This window comes from Capricornis sumatraensis, chromosome 23 (assembly GCF_032405125.1).
Source record: "Capricornis sumatraensis isolate serow.1 chromosome 23, serow.2, whole genome shotgun sequence".
NCBI classification, from domain to species: Eukaryota; Metazoa; Chordata; class Mammalia; order Artiodactyla; family Bovidae; genus Capricornis; species Capricornis sumatraensis.
The window spans coordinates 13,729,601-13,741,974 of record NC_091091.1 but is presented as its reverse complement, the minus strand read 5'-3'; positions in this window follow the sequence as shown (position 1 = coordinate 13,741,974).

Sequence of the window (12,374 nt, the reverse complement as noted above, 5' to 3'; positions counted from 1 at the left end):
CCACTTCTCTCCATCTTGAGGTCTGGCTCTTTGGTCTGGGACCCTGCCGCCTTTTTCACCTGGGCTACTGTGCTAGGATTTTAGCCTGTCCCCTTGTCTATTCTAGCCCCTGCCTCTTTACCAGCTATTCTCCACAGAGCTTCCACGGTGGTCATTTAAACATGTAAGCAAGACGGTGTCAAGCAATTGTGTAAAACCCTGCCATCATGCTCAGAATTAAAACAGAAGCTTTTAAATAAGACTTAAAAGGATCTATGTGACCCAGTCCCTTACTGCTTTCTCCAGAATTCTCTCCTGCCGCTTGCCACCTCGTCAGGGGGCCGCAGGGGGCCGGGCAGCACGGGCTCTCCCTTTTCAGTGCTCTCAGGAATACTTTCCTTGCCGCCCCAGCTCCTCTCTCATCTCCACTTAATGCCATTTTCTTAGAAAGGTCTGGACCTTCCATGCTCTGTCACAGAAGTTATCTTCTTCAGCCCACTTACTGCCTTTATTATCATGTATCTCTCGCCTTTGTTTAATATGAGTCTCTTTCCCATACTGGCGGCTCAGTTAGCTGTTTGGCTCACCACTTGGATCCCCAGAGGCTCGGGCAGTGCCTGGTATACAGTGGGTCCAGATTTGTGTCATGTTACTAGATTCCACATATAGGATGGCTGTCGTTTTGATTTACATTTTGCAAATAATTAGCAATGTTGAGCATCTTTCAGTTCAGTCTCTCAGTCGTGTCAGACTCTTTGCGACCCCATGAATCACAGCACGCAAGTCTCCCTGTCCATCACCAACTCCCAGAGTTCATTCAAACTCATGTCCATCGAGCCGGTGATGCCATCCAGCCATCTCATCCTCTGTCGTCCCCTTCTTCTCCTGCCCCCAGTCCCTCCCAGCATCAGGGTCTTTTCTAATCAGTCAACTCTTCGCATGAGGTGGCCAAAATATTGGAGTTTCAGCTTCAGCATCAGTCCTTCCAATGAACACCCAGGACTGGTCTCCTTTAGGATGGACTGGTTGGATCTCCCTGCAGTCCAAGGGACTCTCAAGAGTCTTCTCCAGCACCATAGTTCAAAAGCATCAATTTTTCGGTGCTCAGCTTTCTTCAGTCCAACTCTCACATCCATACATGACCACAGGAAAAACCATAGCCTTGACTAGACGGACCTTTGTTGCCAAAGTAATATCTCTGCTTTTCAATATACTATCTAGGTTGGTCATAACTTTTCTTCCAAGGAGTAAGCGTCTTTTAATTTCATGGCTGCAGTCACCATCTGCAGTGATTTTGGAGCCCCCCAAAATAAAATCTGACACTGTTTTGACTGTTTCCCCATCTATTTCCCATGAAGTGATGGGACCAGATGCCATGATCTTACTTTTCTGAATGTTGAGCTTTAAGCCAACTTTTTCACTCTCCTCTTTCACTTTCATCAAGAGGCTTTTTAGTTCCTCTTCACTTTCTGCCATAAGGGTGGTGCCATCTGCAAATCTGAGGTTACTGAGATTTCTCCCGGCAATCTTGATTCCAGCTTGTGCTTCTTCCAGTCCAGCATTTTTCATGATGTACTCTGCATAGAAGTTAAATAAGCAGGGTGACAATATACAGCCTTGATGTACTCCTTTTCCTATTTGGAACCAGTCTGTTGTTCCATGTCCAGTTCTAACTGTTGCTTCCTGACCTGCATACAGATTTCTCAAGAGGCAGGTCAGGTGGTCTGGTATTCCCATCTCTTTCAGAATTTTCCACAGTTTATTGTGATCCACACAGTCAAAGGCTTTGACATAGTCAATAAAGCAGAAATAGATGTTTTTCTGGAACTCTCTTGCTTTTTCGATGATCCAGCGGATGTTGGCAATTTGATCTCTGGTTCCTCTGCCTTTCCTAAAACCATCTTGAATATCTGGAAGTTCATGGTTCATATATTGCTGAAGCCTGGCTTGGAGAATTTTGAACATTACTTTACTGGTGTGTGAGATGAGTGCAATTGTGCAGTAGTTTGAGCATTCTTTGGCATTGCCTTTCTTTGGGATTGGAATGAAAACTGACCTTTTCCAGTCCTGTGACCACTGCTGAGTTTTCCAAATTTGCTGGCATATTGAGTGCAGCACTTTCACAGCATCATCTCTCAGGATTTGAAATAGCTCAACTGGAATTCCATCACCTCCACTAGCTTTGTTCGTAGTGATGCTTCCTAAGGCCCACTTGACTTCACATTCCAGGATGTCTGGCTCTAGGTGAGTGATCACACCATCGTGATTATCTGGGTTGTGAAGATCTTTTTTGTACAGTTCTTCTGTGTATTCTTGCCACCTCTTCTAAATATCTTCTCCTCTGTTAGGTCCATACCATTTCTGTCCTTTATTGAGCCCATCTTTGCATGAAATGTTCCCTTGGTATTTCTCATTTTCTTGAAGAGATCTCTAGTCTTTCCCATTCTGTTGTTTTCCTCTATTTCTTTGCATTGATCGCTGAGGAAGGCTTTCTTATCTCTGCTTGCTATTCTTTGGAACTCTGCATTCAGATGCTTATATCTTTCCTTTTCTCCTTTGCTTTTCACAGCTATTTGTAAGGCCTCCCCTGACAGCCATTTTGGTTTTTTGCATTTTTTTTCCATGGGGATGGTCTTGATCCCTGTCTCCTGTACAGTGTCATGAACCTCAGTCCATAGTTCATCAGGCACTCTATCTATCAGATCTAGGCCCTTAAATCTATTTCTGACTTCTACTGTATAATCATAAGGGATTTGATTAAGGTCATACCTGAATGGTCTAGTGGTTTTCTCCACTTTCTTTAATTTCAGTCTGAATTTGGCAATAAGGAGTTCATGATCTGAGCTACAATCAGCTCCTGGTCTTGTTCTTGCTGAGTGTATAGAGCTTCTCCATCTTTGGCTGTAAAGAATATCAACAATCTGACTTCGGTGTTGACCATCTGGTGATGTCCATGTGTAGAGTCTTCTCTTGTGTTGTTGGAAGAGGGTGTTTGCTATGACCAGTGCATTTTCTTGTCAAAACTCTATTAGTCTTTGCCCTGCTTCATTCTGTACTCCAAGGCCAAATTTGCCTGTTACCCCAGGTGTTTCTTGACTCCTACTTTTGCATTCCAGTCCCCTATAATGAAAAGGACATCTGTTTTGGGTGTTAGTTCTAAAAGGTCTTGTAGGTCTTCATAGAACCGTTCAACTTCAGCTTCTTCAGCGTTACTGGTTGGGGCATAGGCTTGGATTGCCATAATATTGAATGGTTTGCCTTGGAGACGAACAGAGATCATCCTGTCGTTTTTGAGATTGCATCCAAGTACTGCATTTCAGACTCTTTTGTTGACCATGATGGCTACTCCATTTCTTCTGAGGGATTCCTGCCCGCAGTAGTAGATATAATGGTCATCTGAGTTAAATTCACCCTTTCCAGTCCATTTTAGTTCGCTGATTCCTAGAATGTTGACGTTCACTCTTGCCATCTCCTGTTTGACCACTTCCAATTTGCCTTGATTCATGGACCTGACATTCCAGGTTCCTATGCAATATTGCTCTTTACAGCATCGGACCTTGCTTCTATCACTAGTCACATTCACAACTGGGTATTGTTTTTGCTTTGGCTCCATCCCTTCATTCTTTCTGGAGTTATTTCTCCACTGATCTCCAGTAGCATATTGGGCACCTACCTACCCGGGGAGTTCCCTTTTCAGTATCCTGTCATTTTGCCTTTTCATACTGTTCATGGGGTTCTCAAGGCAAGAATACTGAAGTGGTTTGCCATTCCCTTCTCCAGAGGGCCACATTCTGTCAGACCTCTCCACCATGACCCTCCCCTCTTGGGTGGCCCCACATGGCATGGCTTAGTTTCATTGAGTTAGGTTGAGCATCTTTGCATGTGCCTAAGTGAACACCAAAGAATTGATGCTTTTGAACTGTGGTGTTGGAGAACACTCTTGTGAGTCCCTTGGACTGCAAGGAGATCCAACCAGTCCATCCTAAAGAAGATCAGTCCTGGGGTGTTCATTGGAAGGACTGATGCTGAAGCCGAAACTCCAATACTTTGGCCACCTCATGCAAAGAGTTGACTCATTGGAAAAGACCCTGATGCTGGGAGGGACTGGGGGCAGGAGAAGAAGGGCATGACAGAGGATGAGATGGCTGGATGGCATCACCGACTCGATGGACATGAGTTTGAGTGAATTCTGGGAGTTGGTGATGGACAGGGAGGCCTGGTGTGCTGCAATTCATGGGGTCGCAAAGAGTCGGACACAACTGAGTGAGTGAACTGAACTGAATGGCCATCTATGTATTTTCTTTGGAGAAATGTCTGTTTAGGTCTTCTGCCCACTTTTCCACTGGGTTGGTATTTTTTTGTTGTTGTTATTGCATGAGCTGTTTGCATATTTTGAAAATTAAGACCTCATCGGTGGCATCATTTGCAACTATTTTCTCCCCACCTGTAGGTTGTTTTTTCATTTTGTTTTTGGTTTCCTTTGTGGTGAAAAAGCTTGTAGGTTTGACCAGGTCCCATGTGTTTGATTTTGCTTTTATCTCAGATTGTTCTGATGGTTAAATGGGTGAGAGTCAGAGAAGGGAGAGCTTTGTAAAGTACCTGCCACGTGGCAGACCCTCTGCTGCATGGTTTACGTATTAGTACATTCGGTGGGAGTAAGTTTTATGAGTGACCACGTGATTGGACTGGCTCTAGCCAAGCCAGATTTGAGTTACTTGTTGGCATTTTAGCTCCCAGCAAGTCAGGGAGAACACTGGGTAACCTGGGCTGCGATCCGCGGATGATCAGAGGGAGACGGCAGGTGGCTACGCTTTGTTCTTTGTTGCTTCCATTGGCATTGCGGTGACACTTCCTGTGGCCTCTTGTTCCTCCACAAATCTGTGGGGTAGGGACCTTAGAACGTGGTGCCTTCAAAGAGGTGATTAAAGTTGATGAGGTCATAAGAGTGGGGTCCTAACCCAATATGACTGTTCTCTTTATAAGAAGAGAAATGATACCAGGAGATCTTTGGGGAGTGGCTGGAGACTTATCAGCTTTGCTTCTGCCTTCTGAAACCTAAACTGTTACACTTCATTGGTTTTATGGGTGGCAGTTACTATGCAAATGTGTTGTGAGGGTTAGGATATACCACAATGACTGTCAACATCCTTCTTGACACTCGTAATGGGAGGACAATAAAACATAATTTCTGTGGCTACAATGAAAGTGCTAAGTGGTACAGAAGTAGGAGAAAGTTCAGCTCAGTCTGCTAGAATTGAGATCTGAGTTGGGTTTGGTAAGAGCAGTGCTTTGGTGGTGGAAGGTGTGGGGTGATCATTCACTATTTCTTCTTTTGGGGCATGCTTCTCCATTTGATGGTAATCCTGGCACCCAAGTTGCACAGCAGGGGCTTCAGTGTCAAGCAGAATTATTCATGGCTTCCAGCAAAATATTGTCTGCAAATTCCTCAGCTTCCAGACAGACAGGTCTGGCTCCCTACCTTCTGAGGCCCAGCTAGGGTGCAGACTCCTCCTATACCTTTTTAAACTGGTGAAAAGATCAGAGCTGAGCCTGTGTTGGCAAAGCACTAAAAACGGGGTAAAGTGACCCTTTTCCCAAGTGGAGGCGTGGCAGACTGGTTAGCAGGTCACAGAATGGTTTCCTCTTTCCTTCGGACACGTCTTTTGGCCTTCCCTTCCCTGAGACCTTCCCCTGTTCCGGCCCCAGACCTGGGATAAAAGTGCTAGGGGCTACACTTTGAGCACTTCCTACGCACAGTCCTCACAAATGCTTTCCTATTCTGCACCAGCTCCGAGGAGGGTGATGCTGAACATAGTGGAAGGAGCTGTGCTCAGAAGCTGCTGCTCTCCTACCCCACTGAATGCCTGGGGCCTCCTGACACCACCATGGCATCACCAATCTAAGACAAAGCTTCAGGCACTTTTGTCTTAGGGCAGACATATGGGGCAGAGATATCAATCATTGCAACCTTCTAACTAATGTCTTACGTTAGCCCATCTAGAATTCCCCAGGCAAGGTATTTTAATAATAAAACAAGGCTTTATCTAATGAGCTGAAGAGAGCAGTCTGTTGTTCAAATCACTTGGACTTTTCTTTGGTACTCAATTACTTTTTATTTGGAAGTTTTTGAAAAATACGAACTCCCAGGTACTGTTTTTCCTTCCAAAGCTCCAGATGTGTCTGGTGAGCAGCTTTGTTTAAAGACAACTGGACTGTGTGATGATCTTTTATCCGGTTTGTTTCACTATTTTTCTATTTCATATTTAGAGCTCTCATTTATTTGTTTTCCAATTTCTTCATCTCTTTTTTGTTGTTCCTTCTCAGGCCTTTAGCAAGTATAGTAGAAAAGCTTTTGTATACATAAATAAAAATAGGTGGCTCAGATGGTTAAGAACCTGTCTGCAGTGAGGAAGACCGGGTTTGATCCCTGGGTCAGGAAATCCCCTGGAGAAGGAAATGGCTACCCGCTCCAGGTTTCTTGTTTGGATAATTCCTTGGACAGCGGAGCATGGTGGGCTACAAAGAGTGGGACACGACTGAGTGACTAACATTTTTTAATATAAATAGTATGTATATTACATGTTTTAGAAAATTTATGAATTTTTTGCCTAACTAAAAAATTTAGACATTTTGATTACACTTGACTATGCAGAGAATGCTAGATTTCTAATTTATACTCACTCAAAACTTTAATATAGTTCCATTTATTTTAGTATTATTGCTAAACAGTAGTAATCTAATCTAGTATTACTGCTAAAGTCTAGAAAACTTATCTTTGTGATTAAAAAAATATTGAATGAGGTTTGAAACTTCTAATCCAATTCTGAGTATATAAAGAAACATTATGTTGTTAAAAGAAAAAAGACAAGAAATTAACATGTGATAACTGCAAATTTTGTTCAAAGTTCACAAAACTTTATGCTAGCGTCTATTATTTGTTTTCATACCTTATTCAAGATTCCACATTGTATTTAGTTGCATTGAGCAGCTTTAACTGCAACAAATTCTGATAAATTCTCTTTTCATTTTTATTGTTTACAAATATTTTCTAATATACCTCGTATGGCCCCTATAGTGGACACTTAATTTCCAAATACACGGGGTTTTTTAAGTATCTTTGATATTAACTTCTCATTTAAATATTTTCTTCTCTGTAGAGACCCTGTTTTTTTTTTTTTTTTTTCAGTCTTTTAACTTTACTAAGGCTTTCAATGGCTAAGTCAAAGACCTCTTGGTAAATGTCACACTGCACTTGAAAATATGTGGGTTGTTTTCAAATATCTTTTGGTATTGATTTCTAACATAATTCCACAGTGATGAGAACAGACTCTGTATGATTTCAATACCTTTAGACTATGAAAGTTTTGCACCTTATTTTATGTCCTTAGATATGTTCCAGTGTCTCCTGGTCTGTAGTTTATGGGAACTTGAATAGAATTTGCATACTACTGTTGTGTGAAAATTGTAGTATTATTTGAGGGCCAGTCTGCCATCTCTAAAGTAAACAAACATTTCCCAAAGATTTTTTATCTCAAATATTCAACAAATGTTCATAAAATTTGCGACAGTAATACTCGCTGCTGCTACTGCTGCTAAGTCGCTTCAGTTGTGGCCAACTCTGTGTGACCCCATAGACGGCAGCCCACCAGGCTCCCCAGTCCCTGGGATTCTCCAGGCAAGAACACTGGAGTGGGTTGCCCTTTCCTTCTCCAATGCATGAAAGTGAAAAGTGAAAGTGAAGTCGCTCAGTTGTGTCCGACTCTTAGTGACCCCATGGACTGCAGCCCACCAGGCTCCTCCGTCCATGGGATTTTCCAGGCAAGAGTACTGGAGTCGGGTGCCATTGCCTTCTCCGACAATAATACTTAATGGAAACTTTTACATGAAGGTTACGATCTGCAACTACTGATATCAAGGATGACAGACAACAAATTATGCAATCAAGTTTTTAATAACAAAGATACTATTTTTAACATGGTCAAATATACTTGGCTAAGTCCAGATTTTAAAAAACAAAAGTATCTAGCCCAACAGTACAACCATACAGCTTTGTACAGAACATTCCATAGATCAACAGAAAATACATTTGAGCACAAAAATAAAAAATATTTAAAGAGAATCTCTAAGCAGCATTTTATTTCTGCAAAACAGACATATAGTACTGATTAAATATCTACAAGTGCTTTCCCTTTACAAAAATACATATATTCTTAATAGACTAAGTCATTAACAATGACCTGGTAATCTTTCACTTCAATTTGAATGATTCATAAGCTAAATCTTACAACCACAAAAAGGTTTTTATTTGTATTAAGATGTTACCACTTTTGACAAAAAGAAAGCTTAAAATATTTCATATTTCAAAGGAAAATTAGCAACAGAACTGTACAGTATAGTCTATGATGGTTTAATTTAACGTGAGGGCTACTCTGTTAAGAACTGGTGCTTGCTGCTGTGCTGCCAGAAGCAGGAAGCGCAGAACACTGGTGCTCCCCCCACAAGCTCTTGTCGCCGACCACAGCTTCATAAGGACACTTGGGCCCCTATCCCCATTCAAAAAAATACAGCAAAAGAAAACTGCCCCTGAACAACGTTAGGCTGATCCCATTCCATTTCTAATGTGCAGAACGCCTGCTGTGCTGGACTGATGTGGAGTCCACATACACATAATCTATCCACCGTCTCTGCACTGCCCAGAAACACTTAATCTTCAGTTTACACTAGATTTGTTTCTTATTCCATGAAGCTCTGAAAAATGGAAGAAAACTGGACCCAGTATTTCATGTTTCACTTGATTCTAAAGACAATTAAAATTAAAACACATTTCTGAATAATGTCTCAAGTTCTGAATCCTAGAAAAAGGGGCATAGCAAGTATACAGACACATTTTAAATTATTTTTGTTTACTTTCATAACTTTCTAAAAAGGAAGTGCTCAAGCATTTAAATTGTATTTGAAAATATAGTCAGGATAGCAAATAAACACACTACTTGTGAAAACTGTATTACAGTAGGAAGAGAATCACTTTTAAGTTATTGGGAAAATGCTACTGCTTTAAGAAAAAACTATGAAAACCCTGTGATGTAATATTTAAGTCTTTTTAAAGAACTTTCAATCTGAACTTTTTTCAACAAAATACTACTGAACTAAGTGTATCAAGTAAATCCAGAATTAGTTGGTTATTTTGTGCTTTCAGAGGGTTTGAGTTTTAGCATGTTTTTCAATTTTTATAAACCAGATCTGTCAGACAGGTTATATTCCTTATTGTAGGGACAGGGGTGTATCTTAAAATGAGAGCATTTCATATTTTTATGTTTCCAACCCATAAAATTAAAGCAATGGCAAACTCTTTTTTTGTAATGCCCACAACCAGTATCTACATCTCACTGGTATAAAGTAGAGGCTGCTGGAAAAGTCCTATGGTACACCAGAGTATGTAATGAGTACATCCATCTTTACCCTGGCCCAGGAGGTTTACCTAGTGGCCTGGCAGGAAGACGTCATTAGTGTGGGCCCACAGCACGGGCTCCCCAGAACATCAGTGTGAGGTCAGGGCTTAACCTGACGTACATGCTCTTCAACTGGGGCCCGAATGTGGCTGTATGGTTAAATTCTAAAAACAAAATAACTGCTGAGAAACAAGACAAAGAGTTACTTAAAAAAAGAAAGAAAGAAAACACCCCACAGGCCTTTGGGAAACTTTTTGTTTTTGGATACAGAAAAAGAGAATGTACTGTTTTCTACACAAGTAAGCATGTCAGCACTTTTAGCAAAGTCTGTCTTTAATAAAATTTCTCATACTACTAAGAACCCAGGAACTAAATAAGCATAATTTTAGTCCATATCGCCTCCATGGGATAAAAATCTTCTCAAATTAGAATTTAAAATCTCAATTTCAATTTTCTCTCCAAACTATTTATTTCTCCCATTTTTCATCCAGAGGGAGGCTACTGGTTGTGTTAATCTAATTTTCACCTTTGAGAATTTCCTAAGATCTGTCAGATGGTGCTAGAAAAACAAGAAACATGGCTGAAAGGAAGTATGTTCTGATTATTGCAAGAAAAACCTGCATTTGATTGATCTTACCATGAAAATTAAGTTTAAAGTCTTTCTTTGGTGATATTTTAGCAACTACTCAAGGTTATTGCCTAATTATATAAAAGTAAATTGCAGTCTAAAAATTTCCAACCTCCAAACAGTTAAAACTGTCTCTCTAACATGGTTATTAACACTAAAATGTCTTTGGTGATATCTATTTTCTTATGAAAATCTTTCAAAAAGAGATTACTCTAACTTACAAGAGCCTATTTAGATATAAAACCATTGATAAGAGACAGGGACAGAAAACTCAAAACTTAAGCAGTAAATCTAAAACAGAAATGCACTTTAGCAATGAGGCACTTTCTCTTAAATAGTTCAATAAAGCTAAACAGTTCACAATATTATATAACATACTTTTTCCCCCCTTAAAGAATCATTTTAATTTAGGTTACATATAGTCGAGCAAACTCATTACATTTATAAAATGTAGCATATTAATATGGGACAGACTTTTAATGAATAGAGAAATAATATATTTTTCTAAAAGCATCACCCAAGGTACCTGGACCCCAGACTGAATGACCTAATATCACCTCTTCAGTGAACTTTTTTTTTTTTTTTAGAAATACTTATAAGCATTTTGTTAACCTGGAGTAAGGGCCATATTTGGATTTTTCTATTAACTAATGTGATTACTTCAGTTAAACTGATGTCTTATAACGCACAGGACTTCTTTAGATCCAAGGTCCCTTGACCCTTGGACATCTATGATATCTAAAGCAGAGATAACCGATTACAAAATCTTTTGTGGAAGTAAAGTTCTTTCAGTTTGTTGCTTAACAAATAAGAGACTAAAGAAAAACTTAGTTTTATTCTCCAATTTTGAAGATTCAGATCATTATTCATATAGGCTATTTGTATAAAGAATAAATTTTATTAGCACCCCAAGTTTGTAAAACTGACCACCTATGTATTTTTGCCTGTGTATTTTTTCTATATCTGGTTTCTTACAAATTTCACAACCTGACTCGGGATAGTTAACTAGGGATTAGTGTATTACTAGACATGAAAGTAGTCCCATACTTATAAACCATAGTTGAATATATGAAGAAGTCTGTGGCTCAAACAGTAACACCACATTATTCAGGACCATCATAAAGTGTGTACCTTTCCCCATATAACAGATGCGCTTCTTTATGCAAGGGTTTTCACATGTTTTGGCACATATTCCACTGCATTTCAATAAAAACGTTAATACAGTAACATTAAATAAAGGAATTCTATATAAAACTATTCTCAATTCCATAATTACTTCCTATATATTTCCTTGGAAAATAGAGACATTACATAAGATGAGGCAACAGGCCAAATTGAAAGAGATCATGTATATAAAACTCATTTAAGGCTGTAAGTTTTGGCTGGGGACCCAAAAACATCCAGGTCTCATTTGTGGTTTTTAAAATGCACTCTCAATTCATTTTGAGTTAATTAAAAATTAACTTCCATAAGTCATCACTGACCTAGATGTGACTAATTTATAAGAAATCTATAAATGCCTTAGAGATGTCAGGGAACTGGATTTCACAGCACAGCAAAATAATTTCTGTAGCTGGAGAGTAAATTCAGTTTTTGGTTTAGTGTAATGGTCTGTTCCAACCATTTTTTAAGAGTTAACAAAAATCTGCCTTTTAAATTCTGTTTGTGAGCCCTTCCAAGCACAAACACAATTTAACAAAATGAAATTTTAAAAAATATTGCCATGACCTTTTCCATACAAGTCAGGCCAAAAACAACAGAAAACTTTAGACTTTTTGACTTGAAACAAAGATATACGGAAAAGATAATTATGACGTTTCAACCTTTTATATTGTGAAATGCATGAAGATTTAGCTGTATTTTGTGTTTCTTAGAGTCATACACTTTTATTTCTAAGAAGCATTTTGAGATTTAGAAGGCATTAGCTTATGATACATTTTACTGGAAAATACAGTATAAAAGCTATGTGTGTAACACACAGATTGTGCTCATGTCAGATTTCTAAAATAAGTATTTTTCCTAACTTTTAAGATTATTTCCTAAGTTTCAGAGGTTAACTTTGTTTCAAAGCAATTAGTCAAACTTAATTTCCAAAGTTTATGAGAAACAGTGTAGATTTTAAGAGGTTTAAAATGAAGTTCTTCATATAATTTAAGGTAACAAGACTTTTGTTGACTTGTAGACTCATCTCAAAAGGAATGGAAGACTTAACAAAACTGCAAAACCAAGGACATTATATAGCTCTGACCTTAAAGAACTTATTTATAAAACAATAATCCCAGTCCCCCCTAATTACTACAGGATCTAAAGTGAAATAT